Here is a 14364-nt window from a genome sequence, read left to right as displayed (position 1 = left end):
AATCGGTGTATCCATGGAAATGGCTGCAAAAGATGCACAAGTGTTAAGCACATCCAGTCAAGTCCACAAAGTGTACAGTGAAACAATGAAACATGATGGTAAGAAAGCATGTCACCGCTGTGGAAAGAGTGGTCATCTGGCACAGGAATGCTGGTTCAAAGACAAAGATTGCAGAAACTGTGGGAGAAAAGGGCATATTGAACGTGTATGCCAAAAAATTCAAAAAGAAAAACATAAATCAGGTGGAATATACAGGGAAACGGAGAGGATGAATCTGATGAAAATTAATATTCACATGTAATGTCTGTGTCTTCAAATTCTGATGGCTACTGGGTGACACCACTGTTAGATGGAAAGGCTGTTCCCATGCAAGTGGACACAGGAGCCGCTGTATCGCTCATGGCGGAGTCAACTTACCAAGAGAAGTGGCCATACCTCTGTCTCAAGGAAGCGAAGCTGACCTTGAAAACATACACAGGTGAGCTTGTACCTCTTTCGGGAGTCGTGGATGTGACTGTAGAGCTAAACAAACAGAAGGTAAACTTACCACTGTATATTGTGAAAGGCAGTAGTCACACAGCTCTGATAGGCCGATCATGGCTAGAGAAAATAAAGCTGAATTGGCAGGAAGTACATTTAGTGGCGAAAGAGTCTACTAGCCTACAACACATCCTGAGGAGGTATGCAGAGGTGTTTGGAGATGAATTGGGAAACATGAAAGACATCACTGTAAAGCTGGCCATTAAGTCTGATAGTAAACCTAAGTGCTTAAAAGCTCGCCCCGTTCCTTGCGCAATTAAGCCTAAGGTAGAAGCTGAACTAGACCGTCTGGAAGAAGCTGGCATACTGAAGAAAGTGAGTGTTAGCGAGTGGGCCACGCCAATTGTTCCTGTATTGAAAAAGGATGGATCAGTCAGAATTTGTGGCGATTTCAAGGTTACTGTCAACCCTGTTTTAACTGTAGAACAAAACCCTTGCCGCTAATTGAAGATATTTTTGCTGGATTAGCAGGCGGCCAGAAATTCAGCAAGATAGACTTATGTCAAGCTTACCTCCAAATGCAGGTCGATCCTGTTTCCCAAGAGTTGCTGACCATCGTGACACACAAGGGCCTGTACAGATATCAGAGGCTTCCTTTCGGCATAACTTCGGCTCCAGCGTTGTTCCAGCGTGCCATGGACCAGATTCTGAGTGGATTGAATGGAGTACAGTGTTATCTCGATGATCTGTTAATCACAGAAAAAGATGATGAGGATCATCTCAGAAACCTGAATGCAACACTACAAAGACTAAAAGAGTATGACCTTCGGGTGAAGAAAGACAAATGTGACTTCTTCCAGCCTACCAGCGAGTATTTAGGACATGTAATTGACAGCGCTGGTCTTCACAAAGCACCATCAAAGGTAAAAGCTATCGTGGATGCGCCATCTCCAAAGAACGTAAGCCAGCTGCGATCATTCCTAGGATTGTTAACATACTATACAAAGTTCATGCTAAACCTTTCCAGTAGGCTTCGTCCACTACATGGACTGTTAAACAAGTCCAAACAATGGAAATGGTCGGACAAATGTGAAAAGGCATTCAGGGACGTGAAATGCACATTAACACAATCGGAGGTCCTCACACATTACAACCCTGCACTACCGATACAGTTGGCATGTGATGCTTCACCGTATGGTGTCGGGGCGGTACTTTCACATGTAATGCCATCCGGTGAAGAAAGACCAATCGCTTTTGCGTCAAGGACTCTGAACTCAGCAGAGAGTAATTACGCTCAAATTGAGCGAGAAGCTTTAGCAATCGTATTTGGTGTAAAGAAATTTCACCAGTACCTGTTTGGGCGCAGATTTACCCTGTTCACAGACCACAGACCACTTACCTCCATTTTTGGTCCCCAAACTGGCATTCCCTCTCTGGCAGCGAATCACATGCAGCGTTGGGCTCTGTTGCTGTCGGCTCACCAATATGACATCAAATATAAGAGGTCTGAGCAGCATTGCAATGCAGATGGACTGTCAAGGCTGCCTCTGCCAGACACAAAACCAGAATGCCCTCAAGTCGACATCTTCTACTTCAAAGAAGTGCAAAGTGCTCCAGTAACTGCTGCCCAAGTGAAACGATTCACAAGAACTGACCCAGTTTTGTCAGAAGTTCTGGCCTGGATGTCTCATGGCTGGAGAGGAAAGATGACAGACAAATTCAAACCTTATCTGATTCGACGAAATGAGTTGACATTCCAGTCGGATTGCTTACTTTGGGGTTATCGTGTCATTATACCCCCGCCCCTGAGGAGCCTTTTGCTGAAAGAACTTCACGCTGGCCATTCGGGAATAGTGAGGATGAAAGAGATGGCACGCAGCTACTTCTGTTGGCCTGGCTTAAATTCAGAGATCGAAGAGGAAGTAAAGGGTTGTTCAGCGTGCCAGAATGTAAGGAATATGCCCCAGACAGCCCCCTTACATCCATGGGATTTTCCAGAGGTGCCATGGCAAAGAATACATATAGACTTCGCAGGACCATTGGAGAACCACATGTTTCTGGTGATTGTGGACACTCACAGCAAATGGCCTGAGGTTGCAGTCATGCATAACACATCCTCTGAGAAAACCATTGAGGAGCTTAGAACTGTTTTCAGTCGTTTTGGGCTGTCACAACAGCTTGTAAGTGATAATGGCCCCCAGCTGGTGTCTGAAGAGTTCCAGTCCTTTCTGAGTGTAAATGGAATTCACCACATCAGGTCTGCTCCTTATCATCCATCCACAAATGGCCTGGCTGAACAATTCGTTCAGACACTGAAGAAGGCTTTAAAGACATCTCAGGGTAAGGGTTCCATAAACCAAAGACTGAACACATTTCTATTGTCTTATAGAAACACCTCATGCAGTCACAAAAGTCTCCCCAGCTACAGCATTGCTGAAACGACAACTACGCAGCAGACTGGATATTCTGAGACCAACATGAACCAAACAAGTTGTATTGTCACAACAGCGAATGCAGGTGGAGAGGCGATCCAAAGCGAAGTTCAGGAGGTTCAACACAGGTGACAGCATACTTGCTCGTAATTATGGGAAAGGAGCAAAATGGGTACTCGCAACCGTTCTTGCCCAAATCGGCCCTGTTTCGTACATCGTTGAAACAAAGGAAAATCTGATATGGAGAAGACATGTTGACCAGTTGTTGTCCTCGACAATCTCCAGTGATGATCCCTATTATTTGGAGACACAACAACACACATCTCACATCAACTCTGGTCAGGATGTGGTACCAAAAACCTTACCCACACCATTTTCAAGTGAACCTTGGGTAAGCGTCCCCTCTGAGAATACATCTCCCTCTCCAGTGTCTGTTACAGACACGCTAGTAGAAACACCACCTGTGCCTGTTCTTCGTCGTTATTCGACGAGAGTGCGAAAACCACCTCGGAGATTAGATCTCTAGTTTAGTGGCTAACCCACGACGTTGGGGCAGAATAATCCCCAGGGTTCAGCTAGGGAAATGAGGCAGTCTACCCTCTTTCCCTAGAGTTAGAACAGTTTTATAAAGTGTTTATAAAATAATAATAATGTTCCTAAACTAAAGACAACCATATGTATGATGTCAGAAGCATTTATTTGTTGAGGTTGACGTTAAAGTAAAAGGGGAGGAATATGTTGTGTATTGCATTCTAAACGTTTAATGTTTCCTGCTTATGACACTCTGTACTTGTTCCCTGTTGTATACTGTACATGCGCAGAACAATTCAGTGTATCATCTGTATAGTGAACGAGTTAGTAAACGCTGCTATGTGAAAATGCTCGTGTCAGTGTCATCACTCAAGCAGTGCACGATCATCATTTAACGATGTAACAAAATGCATTTGAAGTAATGCAAATATGTCTGATGGGGAATTGCACTGGTCAGTATTTCAGCAGAATGAGCTTTATTTCAGGGTACGTGAGCTGTCAGAAGCAACATGCCGATTTCCTGTATAATCATGTTAGCTTAAAATGCATTGCAAAAATGGCTCAGAAAGGTGTGAAATGTGAAATATGAGAAAAGTTGTTTGCTAACACCATTTACTTTGATAGTATTTATCTAATGCAATTACATTTAGACAGTTTTAAGTGTGACTTATTTGTTAAAAAATCTCCAAAGTCATTTTAGGGCTACTGTTTCTGAATGCATTTTATAATCTTGTAAGCCTATATGTAAATTTGCAGTATAACAGGATAAACACATCATTACTTTTTATGGAGTGACTATTTGCACCCTGGTGTAAATAGCATCTGCCATACATAGCAGCTATTTTCACCCCAAAAGTCTGGTGCAGTGGAAGTGTAGCGAGGAGTGGAGCGGCGCGGCATGGTTTTGACTGGAGTGAGGAGCGGATTTAAAAAAATAGGAGCGTCGTTGTTTTCTCTCGCTTCAAGAGCGCTCCACTAATGCTCCATCACAAGCACAACACCTGTTAATAGCCCTTAATGCAATAGTACACCACATGTTATTGAGTGTTAAACACTATTGGCATGAAGGAAAGATGGAATTTCTGATACAACCATAAAGAACGCAATAATACGAATTTAAAATCTAGCAGCACATGATCCTTTTCAACCTCCCACAGGAAGGTTAATGTAGATTTCACTCTCTGTATTCTGTTCACGCTCCCTATTACTGAGTTAATCTTGCGGTAAAGCTTTAGTTAACTACATGCTCGTGTCTCGTATCTTTATTCCTACATCAACTGGTGTATATTGAAAATGTATGATGTGAAGGCGAAGGAGGTGAACACCAGTGGGGAGGTGACTGCCAAGATCAAAGGTTCGTTGTGAAATCCTAAAAGACATGTCCAGAAAACATGATGATAATCCGTTCATATGTGAGGGAAAATCTAAAGGTCAGTAATACATATATATATATTTCTCCCCAAATAGTTTGAATAATCATATCATCATTGCAATCTAAAGCATCGCAATCTTAACTGTAGGCTATTATGTCCTGAATTAAATAGAACTGAACTTTGAACAACCTAAAACACAAACTGAACTAATCAATATGTTAATTAGTTTCACTTTGATCAATTGCCATCTACATTTATTGTAGTGCTGTAGGCTAATATATTTGTTATACATTAGCAGATAAAGAAAATCAGCAAATGCGAACACAGAGGGGTAGATTTCAAATCTAAAAAAAACTAAACAATAGCTAGTATTTCTAAAAGTGAACTCTACATTAGACATATAGTTTTGATAGTCTTATCTAGAAAAAGTGTAGAACCTTCTGCATGGAAGGTTGTGATATTAATAAGCATACAGAAATAACTTCATAGTGGAGAGGTAGTTAGGTGCTAATTTTGCCATGGAGCGAACACGGAGCGGGGTGTCTCTAATCCGGGAGCGTGGAGCGAGCGTGAAGCAGGAAATGGACAAACCGGAGTGGAGCTGGAGCGGAGTGATTATAGAATGCAATGAGCATGGAGGGGAAATTGTTGCTGCTCCGCTACACTCACATAATCTGGGGTCTGGTGAAATCACAGGAATGTACAACAAACTAGACAGTAGATGTCACTGCAGTGACATGTCATGTAAAGTTGCTGCAAATGTGTAGTCTGTGTTGTCCTAGTGTCTCGGTTCGATTCCGCCTTTTGTCTTAGTTGTTTCATCTCTTTATATTTCCTTTATTACTACTTAAAATAATAGATACAAATCATTAGAATTGTTGATTTAATCGCAGTGATTTGGTCATGGGGAAAGCAGAGAAGGGTTTGATCCGGAGGCTGGGTCTGTCGATCACACTCGTTTTCGCGGCTTTGCGTCAGTTTTGTGTGGACTGCATCACTGTATTACTATAGGGATATTATAGCAACCATTGTAAGAAATTTGGTACTGATGAATTAAGATGAGAACCGTTGAAGTGCCCTCATTCTCACATCATTATATGTAAGGGAATTTAGGGTCTCGTAATATGTGAGCTATGAACTAAATTAAACTGTCCTTATTCTACATGCAATGTACAAAGGAATTAGTCGTGTTCGACAACCATTATAAATTAGATAAATGACAAATAACTAGATTATTTGTCTGAATAAAATTCTCCACCATTAAAATCGTAATACAACGTCTCGTTGTATCCGCTCACAATTTCTACTGTAAGGAATTAGCTGTAAAAAGGGAATTATGATTAATTCACTTATTGGATTAATATTATACTCTTGGCTTATTGAAAATAATATCACACGTTTTTAGGTACAGCTTTGAATCTAAAACTTTCCGAAACAGGGATGAGATTATTTACCAAAATATACCAGTCAAATCATCTTTGAATACAGACGAACTTTATTGCTATTCTAAACATAATTCTCATATATATATATATATATATATATATATATATATATATACATACATAAGGCAGGTTGGTGAAAAGTGACAGAATGTGAAATAAATTATCAATACAGTGAAAATGAAATTTATGGATTATGTTGACAATGCCTTCAGAACCATTTAACCTTATTGAGTCTACATCGATTTGCTATCGGATTTCCCAAAGTATTTAACTAATACACCAGCACTTTGAGCACAATATTGGAGATGTACTTGCATGCGTTCTTTGTGTTGCTTGGTTCTTGGCTCTTGGTGCAAATAGCATCTGCCTTATTTTGTTATCACTAGCAGTAATAGGAGCACAAAAGGCAGTACCTCTTTTTTCTAATTAAAATCCAGGTTTTCTCAGCACCAGTATAAAACACTGACATATTCGTTGCTCCAATTTATTCCCAGTGATTGACAGAATAGAGCATATTTACATATCGATGTCCAGCATACAACCTTTCCTGCTTGCAAAAACATGGACCTGGGCACACTAACAATGTACCCCTGCCAAACTCAAATAGGCCACAGACAGCTGCTCGAGTCACACTGAGAGAGAGAGAGACAGAGAGAGAGAGCTGTGTGCCATGTTTTATCATAAATCCCCATGTCTCATTGGTATGAAATATTAGCAAGTTATTTTAAATATATAGAATGGCTTTGTTGCTTACAGAATCAAATCAAATATTATTCAAGAGGCATGGTCAAATGACAAAAAAATGTAAGTCCTCCTAAATCTCTATCATGTTTAATACATGATAAAAGGAATGAAAAAAATTGTGGAAACAACCTGGTTTGAAAAGCACTCTAACAAAGCTAAAAGATTTACTCACCAATCACAGGTGAAGGATGCAAAATATATTTTGGAGGCTAACAAGGAGGAGGAAATGACCACTGGAAATATGTGAGAGAAAAATACACTTAGAGGCCATGCATGCTCTGTTGAAGAAAGATGTAAAGATGTGGAACTTGCAAATAATGTAAAACCCTGTTCTTATTGACAATGTGTTTCTAAGAAGAGGAATGCTTTAGTGTGCTTTGTGATCGCGTTGTGAAGTACACCACTCTCCCAGATATACAGTGTAGTTAATGCTATGCATTCAAATGTGTCCAAATTTGTTGATGTCCAATGCAATATCGCTGACAAGATAAAACATGAAGGCTATTTAACTTTATTAATGATGAAAGAACCGTTGTGCGTATCATGCATATTCTGTAACTCAACTTCATCGTACGGAGAAACACTGTGAGGTGCAGAGAAGATTTGGAGGAAGATTGGGGTGGGAAAAACTCCTGACGGTACAAAGTTTTGAAATGCTTCTAAAGACCAGCTGAAGACCATTGTAACAGAAAGGCAAAAAAAAGGCTGTAAGTGGATGAGTGCTGAAACTCAAAAAGGGCTGATAGCTGTGCATAATTTCAGTTTGGGGTGACAGACACATTCTAAAATGTATTGAACAAATCATACAATTGAGAAACTATATTTCAGGAGGTTTGTAATGTCCCTCCATTAAGATGATGTGTGGTAACTGGGCAAAATGCATGGAACGTTTGGACTACCTTAAAAGAAAAATAAAGAGAGTGCATGAAACACCAGACTGATCTCACAGTGAAATAAGAAACATTATGTTGACTTTTGTTTTAGCTTAAATTGGTCTGTGCTTACCGAAATTCGAAACACTGCCCCCAGTGTTCAAAGTGATAGGTGTTGTTGGGTGTGGGTATGGGTCAACCTGGTCTCATGAAAATTTGTTGGATATTTCGTATGGTCTCGCACGATGTTGTTCACATAAACTTGTACGACTTCATCACATGCAATTCCCATGTCTAATACGAAAGTAAGTGAGTTCCACTCATGAGGCATTAATGACATACTAATTAATATTATGCCATTACCCAAACCCCTTATCTAATCTTAACCCATCTAGAGTGTGTAAACATGATAGGAATCTGTTGTGTGAGACAAAAGCAAGTAAATGTCACGTATCAAATGGAAACGATGTCCAGCGACTTCACTGGCTGTAATGAAAGTTGTAAGAATTGATATGAGTGCAGTCGCATGATATCATACGAATTAGCAAAATTTAGAAAAGTCGTACGGATCCTGATGATTTCGCTGTGACAGTGTGTTGGGCATGTGTTATGTCCACAGAGGGGCGCCAAAAACGGGTTGTTTTTAGCTGTAATACAGTGAAGTGGAATGCACATTTTATAAATAGTACCCCAAACCTAAACCAAAACAGTCAGTGGAGTAAAAATGTAACGTTAGAGGGAAAAAATGCAACCGCTGCCACACCCGTTAATGATTATGTGAACGCAATTACTTCCTGGTTTCAATGTGGTATCTGAACCCAGGTGTCCCACGCTGTTGATGTAACATGCTTCCTGTCACACCACAGGGGAAGATATACATTCAGGAGATGGCACTAGTCGGTGAGTTAGCATTATGTGGCCGATCCTAGAATACTGCAACTATTGGAAACAACATGCAGACTTCCTGTGATCAAGTCCTTGCTGAAAAGACCAGCTTAACAAGAATGTCATTCCCAGGCTGGTTTATGCTGGTTAGTGCTGATTTGGTGCTGGTCTTTCTAGCAAGGGCTGAAAATACAAATGACAAAGGGGCATGGATGTCCTACAATGTCTTTTGTGTGAGTATCTTAGAGTTTATGTTCTAATATTATACATTATGTAGCTATTTTGCTTGACCCATACCTGGCTAACTTTAGCCATAAAAAATATACACCGAGAAATCGTACACTTAACAACTTGAACAGAATTAGTTTAACCTGAGGCTACTTTTAGCCTACATTTTATAGAAGGTAAAAGACTGGAATGCACAGTTCGTGTAAAAAATCATAACAAATTACTGATATGACGATTTGCACAGTTTTAAAATCACAGAGAAGCTCGGGGAAGTATTACATTACCTCACCTCCCCTTATAAACCAATCCCCAATAGGGCTAAATTCTAAATATCAGTAGGTTATGGTCCTTTCCACGAATGTAAATACAGGCTACCAGTGTGTAGCAGAGTGTGAAAAGAAGCAAATTTGTTCGAATTGCAGAAGATGCATGAGATTTCTGATTGAATGATTAAATGTAGATGTGGATTTGTCTTCCAATTGAATTACAACAAGCCACCTGGCCGAAAGGATTGCAAAAGCTATAAACTATTTACCTGTGGTGCTTATACACATTTCTTGTCGAACGAGTATTCTTTTAAGAGATGGATTGATATATAGGGGAGACTGGGGCAAGTTGTCAATTTTTTACTCCAGTATATATTTCTCAGGGTAGGGTTATATATATATATATATATATATATATATATATATATATATATATATATATATATATATATATATATACTATAGCTTTGCAGGGATTTGAAATGGAAAGAAACCCTACCCTCAGAAATATATACTGGAGTCAAAAAATTGACAACTTGCCCCAGTATATATACAGTATATAGTTCATTGAATAACATGTATAAAAAAAAAGAAAATATTTTTTTTTTAGGCAAGACTATAATTAATGTGGCTATGCAATAATTAAAAAATATTATAATTGTAATTTTGTTTTATAGTTTTCCAATCTAAATATTTTTTTCTCTCTCCATTTTTCACTTTGGAATGCCCAGTTCCCAATGTGCTCTAGGTCCTCGTCTTGGCATTGTGACGAATCTCAGTTGCCTCCGCATCTCAGACTGTCAAATCCGCGCATATTATCATGTGGCTTGTTGAGCATGTTACAGCGGAGAGGTAGCGTGTGTGTTGGCTTCACGCTATTCACCACACAACCCAAGCGAGTGAGAACCACATTATAGCGACCATGAGGAGGTTAATCCATGTGACTCTACCCTCCCTAGCAACCGGGCCAATTAGTTGCTTAGGAAGCATGACTGGAGTCACTCAGCGTGGCCTGGTTCAAACTCGCAACTCCAGGTGTGGTAGTCAGCGTCTTTACTTGCTGAGCTACCCAGGCCCCATATCTATATATATCTATAGTTGACAAGCAAAATGGCAATAATATATTAAGTCTTGTTTTATGCTAAATATTTTGAAAAACAAAACACAATTTTGTAAACTTCTTTAAAAACAAGAAAAACTATTCTGCCAATGAGGTATGAAAATAAACTTGAAAAACAAGATACAAATACTAATTCAGATTTATTTATTGATTTTTGTATTATTTTTTTTGCAGTGTACTATATGGGGTTAGTTATCACAATGGAACTTGCCATTAAAACAGTGGCTAAAGTTTCGTGTGAACACTTGGGGGTGACAAGGCAAACATGTCTCCACCATCACAACTGATAAAAAAAATTATTTGTAGGCTTTTCAGTTTAAAGTAAATCAATTACAAAAAACAAAACAATTCATTAAATGACAAAAATGGAAAAGGTAAAGTCCATCCATCCATCCATCTTCAACCGCTTATCCGAAGTCGGGTCGCGGGGGCAGCTGCTCCAGCAGGGGGCCCCAAACTTCCCTATCTCGAGCCACATTAACCCCGAGGCGTTCCCAGGCCAGTGTGGAGATGTAATCTCTTCACCGAATCCTGGGTCTTCACCGAGGCCTCCTCCCAGCTGGACGTGCCTGAAACACCTCCCTAGGGAGGCGGCCAGGGGCATCCTTACCAGATGCCCAAACCACCTCAACTTACTCCTTTCGACGCAAAGGAGCAGCGGCTCTACTCCGAGCTCCTCACGGATGACTGAGCTCCTCACCCTATCTCTAAGGGTGAAGCCCACCACCCATCTGAGGAAGCCGATTTCGGCCGCTTGTATTCGCGACCTAGTTCTTTCGGTCATGACCCAGCCTTCATGACCATAGGTGAGGGTAGGAACAAAAATTGACCGGTAGATCGAGAGCTTTGCCTTCCGGCTCAGCTCTCTTTTCGTGACAACTGTGCGATAGAGCGAGTGCAATACCACCCCCGCTGCCCCGATTCTCCAGCCAACCTCCCACTCCATTGTCCCCTCACTCGTGAACAAGACTCCTTCACTTGGGGCAATACCTCCTTCCCTACCTGGAGTACGCACTCCATCGGTTTCCTGCTGAGGAAAAGGTAAAGTGCAAAATATAAAAACATTGTTTTGACCAACAAATACTGATAATAAATTGTATACATTTATGACATTTAAAACATGTGACAACCTACCCCGATAAAAATGTGACAACATGCCCCAACCCAACTTTCATGAAAAATACCTTTGTCCTAAGAAAATATGTTATTGTAAAAATCTTCACAATATAGTTGACTCTTGCCAGGGTGGTTTCATTATGTTCGCTTGTTTACACAAGAGCCTAATCAGAAACATAATGATCTGATGTAACAATATGATGATGAATTTGTAAGGCAGATCTCACCAAAATTATTCAAATTTAAGAGGGTTTTGATCTAGGTGTTTCAAAGCAACATACAAAACCTCTGCTTGGTAAAATACACATCTGTGTCATTTGACCCCAAATGTTATAGTTACTCTGAAGCCCTGGTGACAACTAGTCCTGGTCCACCCTATTTCTAAAGACTCTGAGAAAAACAAGTTTGCGTCTGTCCTTACAAATTCTGTGCAAATGTTGTATAGACATGGATACGGTGGAGAAGTGAGGTCACTCTGTGAATGCCGCTCTGTTGTGTGATGCTATCTGTCAGTGTGTTGAGATGGACGACTTTGACTAAAGTCCTCGGTTTCAGCTTCTCTCCAGCTCCCCTGTGACTGCGCTCTATAAACTGCGTGCTTGGGTAAATCAGGCCGCTCTCAAATCATCCGTCTCTGTCAGGGGACCTGAGACCCCCGCTCCAGCCCTCCACCATCTCATTACATCCTCCTCTCCTCTCCACATCCACCACACAGTCACTGTCTCCCATCCAGCAGTTTTAACCTTTTAGAGTCCCGCCGGCCAACACTGCTGGGCTTGTTTGCTTCAGAGGCGCTCGATTGGCGAGATTTACTGCCAGCGCTCTCATCTGTCAACCGATCGGCTCTTGGGTCAAGGGGAAATCAGGAGGGCTTTGAGAGACGGGATCGCTGAACTAGTTTTAGAGAGCGTTTTTATACTTAAGGTTCTCTTGGGTTCTGCTGGAAGTCTCTTGAGTGGAGAACTTTATTAATTAACCTCAATGACACGGAATATCTTCCAGAATTATAACAGGCAATTGACTCTCAGGTTCAATGAGGAAATGATAACTTGCGACCTTGTTATATTTATTGGAATATTTTTACAACAAGTTTAGCATCAAGTATTTATATTTTCCTAAACATGTCACTTTGTATATTGTCAAATCCAGCATTAGAGCGAGGATCATCAACATTTTCCAACCCAGGGATCCTCTAACACAATGGTTCTAACTGGTGGGCACTAAAATGGGTTGCACATCTGTTCTGATCAGGTCGCAGAAAGAAGGGAAATGCAAATAATAAAATGGAGCTAGCCATTTAATCATGCATATTTAGGATAGACAAATGAATAGACTTATTGTACCAACTTTTAAAAGGGAGGAGAAAATGCTTCCAATACCTGTTGTTGTTGATGTCAAAGGCTGCAGTGTTGGGTTGCCACTTGAATGAAAAATCTGGGCCCTAAAGCAAAACCAGTTGAAAGCCTTTGCCCAAAAAAATAATTTCATTTATAACATTATTATTTCATGCTAACCCTGGGTGCATCATGCCACTGTTTTGTCCAACAGAGCACTTCCATGGGTTCAGAACGCCCCCAGTTGAAGGTCCTGGAGGTTCACAAAATGTCTAAATATTTTGTTATTATTGTGACCTACATTACACACAGTTATCAATTTGTCACTTTTTGAAAATGCTTCTCACTCAGAACCAAAGCTGTTCTATGTTTGTCACTGCCAAGATAGCAAAACAATAGCAACTGTGACAACTGTAGCTTCCTTTTAGCACTGTTATATTTCTGCATGCGGTGTGAGAAATGTGTCACTGCCAATTGTTCCACTATATGTCAGACTGTGTGTTGATACATGTTTTTCAATAAACTGCATAAGTGTTTTTGGCAACACTTAAAAATAAGGTTCCATTTGTTAACATTAGCTAACATGAATTAACATGAACTGACAATGAACAATACTTTTAAAACATTTAATTATTATTGGTTAATGTTTATTTCACAGTAATATATATATATATATATTTTTTTTTTATCAAAAGTTGTATATGTTAACATAGTACAATATGGTATTATGAAAACACTATGAACTAACATGGCATTGTATTTTTATTAACTAACATTAACAAATATGTACAAATGCTATAAAAATAAGTAGTTAATTGTTAGTTCATGAGACCTAATGCATTAACTAATGTTAATGAATGGAACCTTACTGTAAAGTGTTAACGTGCTTATCTACAGTGAACTAAACGTCAAGTGATTTTAATTGTTGGATACAGCTGAGAAGGTCAAGACCTCTTATATGGGACAGGCCAAAATCACCAACCTAGCTACTGTTCTTTACATGATTGTTCACTTTATTAGGAGATTATGAAGGGGATTATCAATGATTTATGAGTAATTTACAAATGTGTTATTAATCATTTTAATGCAGTTATAACAACATGAAAAAAGAGTGACTTTTACACAATACTTGCCAACTAGTGAACCACTTTACCTCACATGTTACAATAACTTAAGAACACTCATTTAACATTAGTAACCTATAACAATGTGCCTTAGAGTAAAGAGGAAAGATGTGAAGTATTTATTAAGGAGTTACCAACATTAGAAACCCATCCATAAAGTTCAGTTTGGTTTAATGAGCAGCCTGTTCTCATGAGTATTGCACGACCGTGGTAACATTCATGCAAAATTAAATGATGTGCTTTATTGCGTGTTTTGCTGCTGTTTCCCAGAGAAATGTCCAGCTAGGGGCGCCAAAAGCGAGGTACATGTAAACAGAGATTGTTAAGGTGCATATTAGAATAAAACTAACCTAAAACCTTAACCTGAAGCTAACCAACAGTGTCCTAAAAGAAGATGAGTGGTGAACAAAAAAA

At 39.8% G+C, this 14364-nt stretch overlaps 1 pseudogene; it reads left to right on the top strand.

The window, feature by feature from the left end:
• The first annotated feature begins 300 nt into the window (after positions 1 to 300).
• On the top strand, positions 301 to 3044 carry LOC127641750 (uncharacterized protein K02A2.6-like; annotated as a pseudogene).
• Positions 3045 to 14364: the final 11320 nt, after the last annotated feature.

The sequence above is a fragment of the Xyrauchen texanus genome, chromosome 4 (genome assembly GCF_025860055.1).
Source record: "Xyrauchen texanus isolate HMW12.3.18 chromosome 4, RBS_HiC_50CHRs, whole genome shotgun sequence".
NCBI lineage: Eukaryota > Metazoa > Chordata > Actinopteri > Cypriniformes > Catostomidae > Xyrauchen > Xyrauchen texanus.
The sequence above is the reverse complement of the archived record's forward strand: the minus strand, read 5'-3'. Positions and strand labels throughout refer to the sequence as shown.